We start from the raw sequence: 16,255 nt of genomic DNA, 5'->3' as shown, positions 1-16,255 counted from the left end.
ATTTATTTTGTATAACATCTCAAGGTAGAATGTTTTTGAGTTTAACTTTATGATAAAACCATGTATGGTTGGAATTCCACAGACTAGGAATTTGTCGGAAAGTCCGTATTAAAGGAGTTTAAAATATATATATATATATAAGAAAAAAATACTTAATAATAGTAAAAACGCATACAAAGAAAATGAAAAACAACAATGACGCATTGACACAGTTGATATGAAATGGAATAAAAGAGAAAAACTTATGGGCCATTAAAAGAATCCCAACGCATTCCTATTTTGGTGGTCCACTGTGGAGTTTGGGTACATGAAAACGTAATTTACCATATGTGGCTACTAGTTGCACATTAGTAATCGCAATGCTGTTAAGTAACAAGTCACTTATGTGTGTGAATGTGTAAGTGTGTGTGTGTGTGTGTGAACGCGAGCACACGAGTATGCGTATGTGTAAACTGGTTATTTACTTAAAACATGTCAAGATTTTTTTGAGTTCAATGGTCGTGAACACACGTACACTCAATGGAAAATGCTCGGTCGATAGCAAATTAATGGGTGAATATATTATGGGAGAGTAATTAATGCGTAACGGATAAAGATTGGATTTTTATTATGTGTCGCGAGACGAACAGAGTTAAAAATTACGGCTACTGGATTGCAATAAAGTAGTTAACTATATATACGGTAGATAATGTACGAAACATGTGAATGAACGTGAGTTTCCTATTTTCAAAGGAATACCGGATTGCCAGTATAGTTGCAGTCACGACTTCAAGTAGAGCAATTATTGCATTTCAGTAACATTTATATTATATTATAAATTGTACGAAATATTCACACAAAATTATAATATTAATATTTTAAAATGTATAATAGTAGATACTAAATTTACTAAATGACAAATAATATCTATAAAATTGAGAATAAAACTGAAATTATATAGTTATATAATTCTCCAGTATTATAAATATATATATCATAATACTATATAGGCTATAATGATATATACTATATATTAGTAATAATACAATATAATATATACTATACGTAATTGTAACATGGTTGGCTGAACCTTTATGACTAATATGAAAAACATGTGCGAGACTAATCCAAGATCCCTTCTTCTAAAGAATTTTTTTTTGATTTTCTTATTCCCGAGTAATACCTGTTACCTACAGGTATCACATACTTCTTCACCGTTTCTAAAAAATTAACTTAGCTACGCTATTTTCAATTATTCTTTTCAACTATGAAGTTTTATACTAGAAACTTTATCTTATTGTTAACCATGAAGTTCGGAAAAAAAGATAAATAACAATCATTGTTACAACTTATACCGGATGTTGGCGTAACGATTAAAATATTTAGTGAAGATGTACACATGTTTTTTAAATAACTAACAATTTTAGTATAGGTTGTACTTAATATAAACATTAATAGATTAATATGTGCAATGAGTAGTAATTACTTAAACTATACCTAAATATATTAAAATATAATTTAAAATATTTTATATAAGAACTATATTATTTGCTATATATTAAATACTCAGGTTAAGGTTTATACTATAGAATTTACATAATATATTAATATGTATGTTATAAATATTAATTCATGTATTTCAAATATATTAAAAAATGTTTACGTTTAGTATATACCAACTTAAGTTCATCCAATGTCATAAATTCCGTGGGAAATACGAGTAAAAGAATAAAAGAAATATTTGATTTTTTTGCACAACGAAGATAATCTGACATATTCGAAATCATACAGTTCTTTCGAGTGGGGTTCTTAGTGAATTGAATAAATTCTAGCTGACAAGTTTCTTTATGTTGTACGACAATATACGACAAAAACAGAATGCATTCGTCATTTCATTCATATGGGGGTTTTTTTTTTATTTTACTGGAACAAACTTAACATATTTCCGATGTTACCAAAAGAAAACAGAAACTCACCGTACAACTTGGGAGGTTTTACAAATTATATGTTATTGTTATTTAATGTGTGGAAAAAAGTAATTATATTAGTTATAAAAGTAAATTTATTCACTTTTCAGTAATTTTGTATAGAATACGTATAAATATAATAAATAAAATATGTAAAATGTATTTAAGAGTTAAGACATATACTGTATACGAGTTTTCATCATTGAATATTTATTTTTATAAAAATATCTTTGTTACGGAAAGTTTAAAATACCACAATTAATTATTAAAGTACATAAAACTGGCATTTATTCCTAAATTTTGGCAAAAAAATGAATAAGGTTTTGCCTACACAACATAAATAACAATGGTTCTTTTATATTTATCAAACTCCTATCCTCCAAGCGATTTGCTCTTCTCGTTAACTCATTAGAATACCTAAGACCACCCAAACTACAAATCACAGTGTGTCAAGATAACATCTACCTACGTATGTAAGTTTAATATGCGCCAAATTAATCGGAGCAATATAATAAATTAATAATAATATAAAGTCGTAAAATAGTAAAAAAAAGTTTTAACACAATGTAAAACACCCGAAGGGAATGCGTTCACAATGTAATAGCAACATGTTCTTTTTTATTTTTTTTATTATGTTTGTCGTTATTATTTAAAGTGTTGCTCGTGCAGAGATTCAAAAGATAATACGGTCATCCTACGCAGAACTACAGGAGCGATCGGTATCGTGCAGTGAGTCGAACTCTATGGTAGTAAAAATTTCTGTTCTCATACATATAGTTTTCAGGTTAGATATAATAGCGGTTGAACGTATATTCCACCGATGCGTAAAACTTGCATAGATCAGCAGTCTCTGGCACGCTATTACGGTACACTAACTCCTATATATTTATAGGATGAGTTAGCCAAGTCCCGATCATGGCAATGCACGGTATCATAGAAATTCATCAATAAGCATTTGTTTTCGACTTGTCAAAACTCGGAAGCAAGATGATACATTGTGATAATTGTAAAACGTTTTGTGTTTCAGAATACAAATAAATAACAGCCAACTTTATACATTAGTTATTACTTAATCTATAAATATTAAAATGTACCTTTGTAATACAACAAGTATACATTCTGTGCATCAGACGCTGAATCGTAAACAATTTATTATTTGAACCGTCTATGCAATTGATGTATACTGCACATATCATTTGGTAACCAAAGTTTTTTCAAACAACCATAAATTAATAAAGAATAGAATTATTATTGCAAGCTATCAATATCATAAGTTTTCACTGAAAAATACATTATTATACAATTCGGGGAAAGGTATTTATAGCAATTTAGTGACAAAATATCATGAAATTATTCAAATGTCGCACCAAATAATTATATAACATAAAACCCTTCTGTTCATTCATATACATGAAAAAATACAGATATAAAGATGATATGTGTATACAAACAATAAACATTATTTTTTAATTGCACTTTTAGATTTATCAAAACAAAAATTATAAATATACTGCCATCAACATCAAACTAAATTAAGCCAATAATTATTAGTTAAATATTAGGTAATTAGTATAGGTAATCAATTCATTTTAAAATATAATTATTCTACATAAAATACACTGGATACTGTGTTTTTACAGTGATGGCTTATACAGGAGATTTAGTATGCCATATGCATGGTCAAGTTTGCATTTACGGAATAGTGTTGTTCCGGATACATCTAACAACGGTGAAACAGACCTGGATAATGGAATAAGAAATAAGAAATAGGTACAAAGACATTGCAACGAGATGGAGTGACGTTTGGCGATAAATCGATCAAAAGCCAAAGACACGACATTCACTGTAACCTCACCAGGTCTCATCTGCATTCAGTTATATTACCCGAGTCTCGAGCATCCGGTTTTTACGCCCATGCGTATAGTTACAGGTAAATAATTGTGAAGGTGATCGTAATATTGATTATAATTTAGTATATAAATATATATTAAATTATTACCTGATTGGCGCTAGACATCTGGGTAATCAATCACACATCCGTACAATTCCAATTGTCCATTGCAATATTTATATTATAGTAAGAATTTATTGTAATCTAAAAATAAAAATAAAACAAGTGTAAAAATTAATTACTAAACAGGATTTACAATTGGATTCCAAATACTTGTACTTGTTACAATATAATTTATAGCCAATAAAATATACACGACTGTCCTACGCAATATATACATAAATACACGGAAATTGCCATATTATTTGTTAATATTTTTTCTAATGATATCTTTTACGTAGTACTTGCACTTGAGGCCCTCACACACTAAGTGAATAGTTCACGCGCGGATGCGATTTTAAATCGTCGCGAATGTACGCCCAAAATTATGCATGTGCGATTGATCGCGGATTTTATTCGCTCGCTTTACGTAGTGTAAATGGTCTAATTTAATACAAGCTGTTAAATTTTAAGCGAACGTTCGCGGCGATTTAAAATCGCGTCCCCGCGCCAACTTATTTTCCTAGTGTGTAAGGGCCTTTATACGTTTTTCATTTTAAATATTATAAAAGTATGACTAATTTTTAAGAGTACAAACTTTAAAAATTTTCGTTTTATTTAAAAAAATTGTTTTTATTATTAACCTTTATAATTATCACACAATCTGATATTATAATAGGTATTATACATGAATATATTACGGACATATTGTACACATAGAAATTAAATTTGTACTTTTTTCATATTCCTAAATGTTTTTAAATTATAAGCTATACTATTATTCAGGTTGTAACAGACCATTACCTATAATCTCTATAAACATTTCTATAAAGAAACACCGCATTATTATAACACGGTCAGCAGACGCGCCTAGATATTTGCATATCTTATGGTTCAGCGTCCACAGTATTAATTTATCACAACAACCAGTCCCTGACTAATAATTAGACCTTTAGGATTTGAGATATTTATCAGTACATTTTTCTCTCATACACAGACACGCACACACACAAACACACATACACAATTATCTTATAAATCCAGGGGCCGAACAACGAGTTATATAATAAATCATAATTATAATTCGTACGTCATATTATTATTCAATTATTCAAAATATGGTTGACAAGTAGAAAAATATTTGTAACTATCAGGAATAAAAAATTCTTTTTTTTAGAGTTAAGATTATAGTACTATTGTAATCTGTAGTAAGTACTTATATTATTTAATATCATTTCATAATTTTTATCAATTTTTTATTATTATTTAACAAAAGATTAAAAATATAAAAAATTCCAAAAATTATTGTAAAGAAGAAAGGATGTTTAAAGAATGAAGGTAGTGGGGGAAATGGAGATCAGGCGAAAATGTTGTTTGGGTGCAGTGGCATTCCATAGGTTAAAATGACGGGCTGCCCACGGGTGTAAGTGTGCGTGTGTGTGTGTGTGTGTGTGTGTGTGTGCGCGCGCGCGCGCGCGTTACATGTGAGTACGTGCGTGCGCTTGTGAATGTTGGAATGATGGATTATTTTATGCGCATATGCACATATATATGAGCATACAACAGCAGGCCTTCCCGCGATCCGATCTCGACACTAGGAGCTTCAGGCTATCAAAACATAAATACACGCTTAGGTTCTGATTTTTATTTCTACTTCTCTCACTTTGTATTAATAATAATAATAATAATAATAATAATATGGTTTTCATCTGGATTTTTTATTCCAATACAAAACCGGTGCAAATAAATTTAGGGGACGGTACTCAAGTAAAAAAAAACACGTCCGTATATTTTATTTCTTACACGAATAAATTAAATTGTCTACTTTTTTAAATAGGTATAAAATAAATAGATTAGTAAATGCTTTTATAAATATTTCAAGAAATTTTGTGAAATTTTTATTAATACCTTAATTTTATTCATTTTTGAGTAACAACAAAAAAACTAAATAATTTTTTTTGAAAATTTATGTCAAGATATTTCGTTATTTTTATTTTTAATTTCCTTCCTCCCCAAAAATTATCATCTGGATTTAATTTTCTACTACATATCTTTCTAAAGTTAAAAAATATTTTACTACTCGGTATTTTTACGTATGTTACTCGCTTCGCTTTAATTTTAGAATCTATTTCAAAGACTTAAACGAGAGTATACAATGTAGTCGACTTTCAGCATCGTAAGTCTAGGTCAAAATCACATTAAATCTCGTAGTGTCCTCCGTAAAAACAAAATGTACCTATTACACATTGTATTCTGAACATATTTACACATCCTATTTAAAACTAACTTAAGGACGTAAACAGGGGATGGAATTAGGAGTTCAAATAACCTTGGATTTTTTTCAAACAAAAATATCAATTTAAAATAACTCATTTTTATTGATAAAATATGTACTATTGGACGAACAAAATAATAACTAATACAATTATAAGTAGTTCTGTCAATAATTTCATTAATAAAATACACGAATGATAATAAATATTGATTGGAATTGTTGTCTATAAAAATCTGAAGTTTTTTCGTAGATTAGAGAATTAAACAATCCATCAACTTTTTTTCTTATAAAGTTTACAACGTACATTTATATGTTAACTATATAAAAATTGTAAATCCCTATACAACTTGATAAAAATGATTATATTATTTAATGTTGGAACTTTGAAGATTTAGCGTGAACTGCGAATTACTGATATAGTGCCATCACAGTAATTTACTTGAAAGCTCAAGTGTTTCAAATTTTACATGCACTCTACATGGGTTGTTACAAATAATAAACAAAATAGTTTAATTTATTTCCTACATAAATATGTAATTGAAAATATTGCGTCTCCCACCTTCGAAGTCATTATGCATCGTTTTATAGTTTTTGTACTTCTATAATATCATGAGATTACACTCATCATTTTAATTATCTAAATACGTATTCTTCTGTTTTTCATTACAAAACAAGAAATATTACCAATTTGTGGGAAAAAATAATAACTATTAACATCTTTAAAAAAACATATATAGAGTTTTTCAAAAAAAAAAGAAAATTAATGGATATAACTTGATTAAGTAGTTAAATTCCTAGAAGTATTCTCACGATAAGACGCCCTAGCCACAATGAAAACCGCAAAGATTTGTGTATGTAAGCAAAACTACTATTCTATTAAATTTTTGAGCCTAAATATTAAACTAAATTTAAAAAAAATATTTCTTAAAGAACTTTAGATGTGTCCATCTAACTAGTTACATAGGTAACAAATTGTATACGAAGAAAAATTATTTAGGGCCTTCGTCATCAATAACTGTATTAACATAAAATTTTATTTTTAAAATAATTCTTTATACATCAATTATAAATTGTCTTTATTTCATTAAATTTTCAAATAAATATTTATAGTTTATTATTGAACTCTTTACAAAAATGATATTACTTAAATTTTTATTTATTCAAAAACCGAAATAACTATAATTCCCCATAAAAATATAATTTTTAATATTAAATAAATCTATTTAAAAAAGTGTATATTATTTTGAATATAATTATAATCGATTACTAAAAACATGATGATTGATAACAGACAATTACACTTTAATACTAGTAACTTTAAACGAGACTTTAAAAATTCAAGTCTTTAGAAAATCTTATGAAATGTCTGTGATTTAAGCACTCAAATAAATTTATATTTAATAACTGTAGATAATTATTATAATTTCTCATTTTTCATTTTCATTTTTTTTTTTTTTTTACATATTATCAAATTAAAAAAGAATATAACTTACAAAAGTTAATAAATACGCGTATATTGCAGTTATAAAAAAAAAATAAAATACTAAATATAATCTACCTTTTATTTTATTTGAGTCACAGCAGTCTTATTACATATATTTTACATTTTCTCAAAGACTTATTTAACTTGTAATTAAAATACATTTTTACTAAATACTATATTGTATTAATTAATAAATTTTTATTTTGAAAAGAGCATCATATATTTATATTTATGTGTAATAACCTCTATCATGCATCATTGTTATTTTTTCCTTATACATTTTTTAATTCTTATTTTATTTTATGGTTTACTGCTGTTCAATATGTGATAGTTTCCAGACATATCTTTACCTTAATTTAAAATTCAAAACCGAATTATTCAAAAAACCAAGGGACGTCCTTGTATTAAATACAAGTAATCTCCACGTGGCGGAGAAATCTTATCGGTCTAGAACTCAACGGGGAGCCCAACATAATATTTACTACCTATAATACAATAAACAACTATTCGAATTGTTATGTGGACATAATTTGGAAATGATTTTATACAAATAACCTGAGTAAATATTTTATTATTTTTATTTTGGTTTATAATAGGTATTATTTTTTTAGTCTTAAAAAATATTTTTGTATATACTTATAACTTATTAGTATGTAAAAATATAATATTTCAAAGAGAATGGACTTGCTTGGTATTATACAAACGTTCTTTTTTGATAATAATCACAGCAATTCGGTATCCTCCATTACTATTCATTATTTCTTATTATTATATAATATAAATATAGTATTAAGCTGACATAAAAATTTTTGTTTTTTAAATGATAAATGTATACTGAATATCTAAGTATATTGCGTATAATATATACTTAAATATTTAATATTTTTATAATAATATATTTAATGACAACTGGCTATTAGTTAATGATTTTAAGTATATTTATTATTTAATTGATAATAATCATTTAAATCAAAATAATAACATTATTTTAATAGTTCTTTTGATAATTTTGAACTCAATTAAACAGTATGTCTTCTTGGTATTACCAACATTTATTTTGTATGACAACAATAAAATTTCATGTAAACAGTATACAAATATGCTAGAATTAAAATAAACTTTTTTTCTATCAATTCTATCCAATGAAATATTTCGTCAAATAACTATTAGCTTATACTGATATTAACAATTAATTAATATTTCATTATAATGTAAAGTTATATCGGACACTATCTCATCTCATTGCTTCATCACCTAAAAGATAGTAGTAGTGTTATTGTTAGTACTAATGTTTTAACTACAAACAGAACAGAAAGCATAGTTTATCAAATCATGTTGACTTTTAATAATTTGTATTTCATACTTGTATTTAATATGTATTTAATAAATACGTAATTTTTAAATTGTTAGTTTTTCATTAAGTTAGAGTAAAGATGTTCGAAATGAATTAAATGTAAATAATGATAGCAGATAAATAAATATATAAATTATAGTATACTATAATTTAATGTTAAGCCCTAAAATTATTAATTATATGAGAAAAAGGATTATAAAAAACTTAGATATAGTAGTATACTATATGATGTACGTCAAATATACCTATGTAATAATTAAGTCAAATGTTAAAAAAATACGCTATATAATGGAGTGCTTGGATTTTTTAAAAACAGGGAAGGATCATTAGGATATATTCATTTTTTACTTCTTATAGACACATGATGGTTGAGAGGGAGAGTTGTAATCTAAAAACTACCCCTTGAACACGCCACTTTTGTTGTAAAATACTCAAATGTAAAGATTTATAATCGCTTTCAAATTTAAATAATAATAAAACATTGTTGTCAATTTATTGTTTCCTTTTTTATATTTACGAAATAAATAATCCAAAGAACCCATTAATATGACCTTATCGATCCATTTAAGCACGAAACTGATATTATAATAAATATAACAAATAAAAAGGTACACTAAAGAGGTAATCATATAAAATCGAATTTTAAAATCTAACTTTTGAAGCACTTTTATGTTAAAAAATTCTATTATTTATAATTTATACATACCTTAAATGGTAATAAAATGCACGAAACATAAAATAAAAACCTATCTTGGGTCAATAGGTAAACCACTGTCAGAAAGCTGTGTAAGAATCATAAAAAAATATCAGACAAAGGAATTTTAGTATATTATCTACAAAATTTTCTATGATTTAACCATTAACTCGAGTCTTTCCAACTGACCGTCCATCATGATGCACTGAATATTTCTTCCTTAAAATGATGTTTTTTTAACGTTTAATCAAATTGTAATAGTTTAATGTTCAAAACCTCCAAAGCTAGATCACTAAATAAATAAAAAGAAACTAAAAACGATATCGAAGTCGAATAACCTGGTATTTGTTTTTGTTACTGTGCTCGCCCAGGCATAAAAATAGAAAAATACCGATGATATGTTATCAAAATCAATGACATTAAGTAAATTTAAAAAAAAAAAATTAAACATATTATGTTGAAAAGAAGAATAATTTTCTTATTTCAATTATTCTAACTATTTGTATTTAAATCGCGGATAATACTCGACGGGAAATATCCGATTAAAAAAAAAATTAAAATACGTCTTTGTAAAGTTAATATTTAATGGTAAGTATCTAAAAAATATTAAAAATTAAGATGTATTAATGTCCAAAAATGTACATTATTTATTGAAAATAATAATAGGTATCTGTGAAGGTATTTAATGACACCTTAAATAAGAATAAAGCGAATTTTTAGATTTGGATGATTAGGCATCTCTATATTAGTGTATTCCATCCCTATTGCAAATTCACAATTTTAATTAGTTCAAAACATATTAATAGTATAAGTAATTAAATTAATTAAACCATCTTGGTTGTGAAATGCACATTTAATCTTTATACTTAAGTTTATAAAATTATATGATATTCAAGTAAAGAATAAACAATACCTTCATTCTATTGATAACATAATAAAATCATAAACAAAAACTTTACTCACAAATTATTAAACAAATATATACATATATACATATGTATGTGTGTATGTATATGTATATATTATTTGCATATGATATTATAACATATAAAACATATATTAATGTATTATAGTGCGTAGTAAATACGTATAATATCTAAACTCAACACGATAATAATTTATAAATTTAAAACCTATTTTATTTAAACTCATTTAGTTAATATTGTATGAAATAAAGTAAGCTACATATTCAATTAATTTATTACAGTTAATATTTTCAAAACATATAATAATAATATGGTAGGTATGTATATTTACCCAATATTTTTGTAGTAAATCATTGCAGTTTTCATCATTGTCACTTTATAAACACGAATATCACAAACACACGAATTAATTATTTATTCTATACACATGCGTAAATTATATTTGAATTAAATTTCGCACTAAATTCTTTACAGGTTTAATACATATTTTAAAACGGATGACGAACTACAGAAATCACTTAATGGAATGAACGGTGAAACGCGAAACTATTGCTACCTACCTAACAAACGACCAGCACAACAAAATGGAACAAGTATACGTATACGACTATGGCATCTGACGACTGCCATTGCAGTCTGCAGACTCCTGTAGTCATGTTGTAAGGAAACAAGAAGGAGAGGGCCAACGAACGTTACAGTGCAGCCACATAATATTAAACGATAATGACGGATACCTTGATTTTTAATGTTTTATATGAATTATTATATTATATTATATATATATATTATTATGAAGAAAAATTATTATAAATATATTTACCCTAAAAAAACATTCTGTATTCATCATATAAATTATAATATAGTTTCAATCTTTAAAACATATTCTTACGTACTTTTCAAAGTATTAACACATTTTTAATTATAAAGGCTCTCGATAAACATATATAATAGTAATCGTAGTAGGTATTATAATTTATAAGTAGTAACCATTGTCAATAGAAACAAAATGAGGAAACTTTCTAGGCAGCGTAAGATACTCAAAGATTAGCTCAAAGGATTAAAAAATATTAATTTTTTTGTAATAATCTATTAATTTTATATACAAGAAAAAATAACGTATATATAATTTTATTGAAATATTCCGATTCTGAATCATATAAAGAACAGTATTATTTAAATATACTCATAAAAAAAAGTTTCTTAAGTATTTTCACTAATTATATTTATTTTAAGCAGTTTATTTAGTACTTAAAAATATATTAAAAATAAAAGGTAGTAATTCAAAAATGCTTTCTACTTTAACTCTAATAATGAATAGGTTAGGGACTTGTACCTACATTTTTAATTATATTTTATACACTTATTAATTAATTTTATATTTTATCATATTTTTTAGAGCATTGAATTACCTATGTATATTTTAATTGTCTACGAGAATTAAAAATAATTTCTTAAAGTAATTTATACATGTACCTAAGTTTAATAATATTATATTAAAACATTTTAAATCACTTAACACTACCTATTTGTATATACTAAATTAAATTGTATTGTATTTATTTATAATATGTACAGATTTATCTTTGATTAAAAAAATAAAAACGTATATATCTATTGACTATTTTAATTTTACATAATAATGATATATTCTAAAATACTACTATAGTTATTAAATAATTAGTTTTTATCAATTTAAAATACAAATTACAAGACACAAATCAAATAAAAATTATTAAAAATAATAATCATTTCTCTCAAAAAGCATATTGAGGTCTCTCCCCTATGATTCGATTTTTTATTGCAAAGAACACCATAATTATAAGCTTTAAGTTATTTGAATATTAAATTTGGTGATAATCTATACATCTAAAAGGATCAAAATATTCTAACTCTAGGAATATCCTATTTGAGAGAGCTCTCATTTATTTATTTTTTTTACATCTAAATACTTTTTTATTAATCTAAAAATTATTTTTAAAGAATAAAAATTAATTGTGACATTTCTTTCAATACATGATTAATTTTTTTGTGTACTCGATATTATATGATAATGATATATCATGTCAGATATGTAGAGTAGGTAGAAGATAAGTGTGGTGTCATAACTGATTGTTGTATCTAGGACCTAGGTTACTAACTCTAAATCTAACAATGAAAGCTTCAATTTGACATGACACAGTCAAGCAAATAGATAACGAGGATTTTATATAATATTAAACTTAAAAAATCTAAATCATTATAATATATCTTCCATGAAAGTTCAAAAACTTAAAATTATATATCAAACAGTGCTATGTTGAATTCCTATAACGCTACAATGAAGTTTTTTCAAAGAGATAGAAAATAAATAATTTACTATCAGTATACATAAATATATAGTATTATAATACTAAAAAAGTTTAGAATTTTTACGGTGTGTGAGAATGGATTAGCTATTAGTACTATATACTTTCTAACATGAACTCAATTTAATTTATGTTTTTGAATAAAAGTTTCTATACTTTGTTAATAATATTTTTTCTGCGCCATTTTCGCTGGAAACGTATTAAGGGATTACCATAGGATACAGGAATCGCATTTGTTAAAAAGTCAGTCACGGATATATGAATAATTTCTATTCCACGAATTAAGGATAATTAATATATTTCAAAAATTCAATGTGTTTATGTTATTTTAAATTCTGAGCATTGACCAAAATAATAAATGTAATGATTTCATAATATGTTTGTGTCTTTTATCATTTATCATCTATTGAAATTTAAAGCAGTAAAAATGCTTAGATTTACAACCTCAAAATCTTTTTTGGGGGTAGAAAAGTGAATATTGCTGATAATTTAAGAAGGAAGTTGAAAAAACTGGCTAGTTATCTTCTCAATGATTGAGAAAAACGAGAATTTTTACGCAAAATCAGTTTTCATCAAAATCAATTTTTTAATATACGTACAAGCAATTAAAAAATAAATAACCCTAGGTACTCAAATTTTCTTTAATATTTATATTGACATTTTCTATACATAATACATAATTTTATTTTTAAAATTTCAATTTATATAGATATGTAAAATTTACGATTTTTTTTTAGTTTTTTTTTTTTTTTATAATAGATATAATTAAAAATAAAAAAACAGAAAAAAAATGTATGGTTTTTTATCTACCACGGATCATTTTATTGTAGAATATATATTTAGTTGGTTTGTAAACGTTAAAAAACAAAATAATTATTATTTTAAATAAATACAAAAATGTATGAATGCTTATTTTATATTATGTATGTTTATATTTTTAAATTTTAAATTAATTATAGTACGTATCTACTTTTAAAAATTCATGTATAATAATTTCATATTATACACTAATACGTTATAGGTACATACTGTACTTTAATTTTTAAATTCTATTTTTAATCATTATTTACTAATCGATCATCTGTTCCCCCATCGGTCCCAATTAGTGCGGGTAATCGACACTCCTCTACTTTATTGCTAATGAATAAGTAGTTTCTTTCTTAATGTACATAGATGAAATAAAAAAAAATTAAATGAAAAATAATGGTTTCCATTTCATGAAATGAATATTTTGTTCTTAATTATAATTTACAAGTATACCTAAAGACTAAAGTAACCTAAAAACGTATTTTATACAATTATAAACATTATGAGTTATGGTGAAAAGTCCGATTACACTCAGTAGATACGAATTATGTTATATATATTCATGGGCGCCCATTGGGGGGGGGGGGGAGCAAGACAGGGAACTTGCCCCTCCTGGAAAAAAATATTACCACAATATTACCTTATTACCGAGGCAAATTATTCATTGAAATCACTTTTAAGATATGAAATAAATATAAAAATATACTCATTGTTATCGTATATTAACATCATAGATAGGTCGTATTCTGTAGTCCGTATAACCTATACGTAAAATTATTTATCGCAGATAATTTGTGGTAAATCTATAAAGATCACAATATAGGTACTACAAATATTTTAACCTAACGCAAACAAGGATACTTTCATTCAGGATGTCATTAATATGTTTGGAATAAAACGAAGAAATTTACAGTTCTTATTTACTGATACAGAATAATATACATAATTAAATTATTTAATTTCTATTTTTTTATATACTTATTAAAATTATTATTTAATTATTTATTTATTTATTCGTATGACAATTATTATTAATACAATATATATATATATATACAAATAAAAATATAACATGCATGTATAGTGTAATAGTGTATACATTTATATGTGAAAAATAACATTAAATCTTTATTATCTTACATTCGAACATATTTTATTTTGACCCTCCTAAAATATTACCTATGGGCGTCCATGTATATATTAATATATTATACAGAATTATAGCTGTATAACTTTTGTTTAGGTAACCTAGTAACAGTCAACAGTGGTAATATGGTATATATATTATATATATTATATAATATATAGTAAAGGTTAATGTTAATATTAGTTTCCACTTACCATTAATACAATAAAACTTTTAGGTATTTTCTATTGGCACCAGGTATTTGACCTAACTAATAGAAATAGGTACTGAAGTATATTTAGCAGAAATAGATATTTATGTACCTATTTCTAGTAGTGTAAATATATTCAGTATTGCTGTCTACTGATTGCAATTTTGTAATTTGAAATATTAAAAAAAAAAAAATAGATACAATTTACAGTCGAATTCGCTTATAACGATGCCATTTACAACGATATTCCGGGTAAAACGATTCCAATCAAATACGATTGGTTTTATATCTTATGTGTTGTTACATTTTATAATCCGGATATAACGAAGTTCGGTTATAATGATCAAATTCTTTTGGTCCCTTGAAGATCGTAATAAGCGAATTTGACTGTAGTAAGTTGTGAAAGGTCACAGATACCTATAAAAATATAATATAAAACAAAATATAAAGATATTTCCTATTGTCATTTTGTCAGAAAATTGATGTAATACAATTTATATAAATAAGATAAAACAATATTATCTTAATTCATGCATATCGCATTGATATGTAACATCATCATAATAATAAATTAATAGGTAACTTATTACTCATCATAAATCATAATATTATTACTTTTTTATAAAAGGTACGCACGGCGCACGTCGGTCGATGGTCGATGGTCTCAAATCATAATTTATTTATTTATTCTTGCTCTAATAAATTATTGATTTTGAATTTTAATAATAAACAATTATAATTTATAAACGTGAATTTTGTCGATACCAATCAATAAATTATACCATGAAAACTAGAAAAATTATAGTCTTCACTCTTTATGCAATACATAATAATGCAAATAAAATATTAATATTACAGTCCCCAGAATAAATTTAATTTACTCAGTACCTATAGGCTATAATAGCCAATACTACATGATTATATCACAATATAATACATTTATCAGTGTTCTATAATTACATACAAATAAAAATTAAAAAACAATTGATAATTGATAACACTATCCTACTAACAGCAGTTAGCCTACTTTAATTCAACCGGCGAATGACAAACCAATCCTCCCCACTATATCTAACCTTAAATATGGTGAAAGGCCTT

General features: G+C 25.2%; 1 protein-coding gene across 1 annotated transcript in view; it reads right to left on the bottom strand.

Annotated features, from left to right (window-relative positions):
* The window catches only part of LOC112593707 (F-box/LRR-repeat protein 7-like), a 30,530-nt gene extending 19,230 nt beyond the window's left edge, over positions 1-11,300 (bottom strand). The window contains exons 1-2 of the mRNA XM_025338224.1: positions 11,000-11,300; positions 3,946-4,041 (exon numbers count right to left, since the gene is read on the bottom strand). The gene's annotated coding sequence lies outside the window, so the exon portion shown is untranslated. The remainder of the gene's footprint in view (positions 1-3,945; positions 4,042-10,999) is intronic.
* Positions 11,301-16,255: the final 4,955 nt, after the last annotated feature.

The sequence above is a fragment of the Melanaphis sacchari genome, unplaced genomic scaffold, assembly GCF_002803265.2.
Source record: "Melanaphis sacchari strain LSU unplaced genomic scaffold, SCAv2.0 Contig20_pilon_pilon, whole genome shotgun sequence".
NCBI classification, from domain to species: Eukaryota; Metazoa; Arthropoda; class Insecta; order Hemiptera; family Aphididae; genus Melanaphis; species Melanaphis sacchari.
Note: the sequence above shows the minus strand (reverse complement) of the source record. Positions and strands in the feature narration are given on the sequence as shown.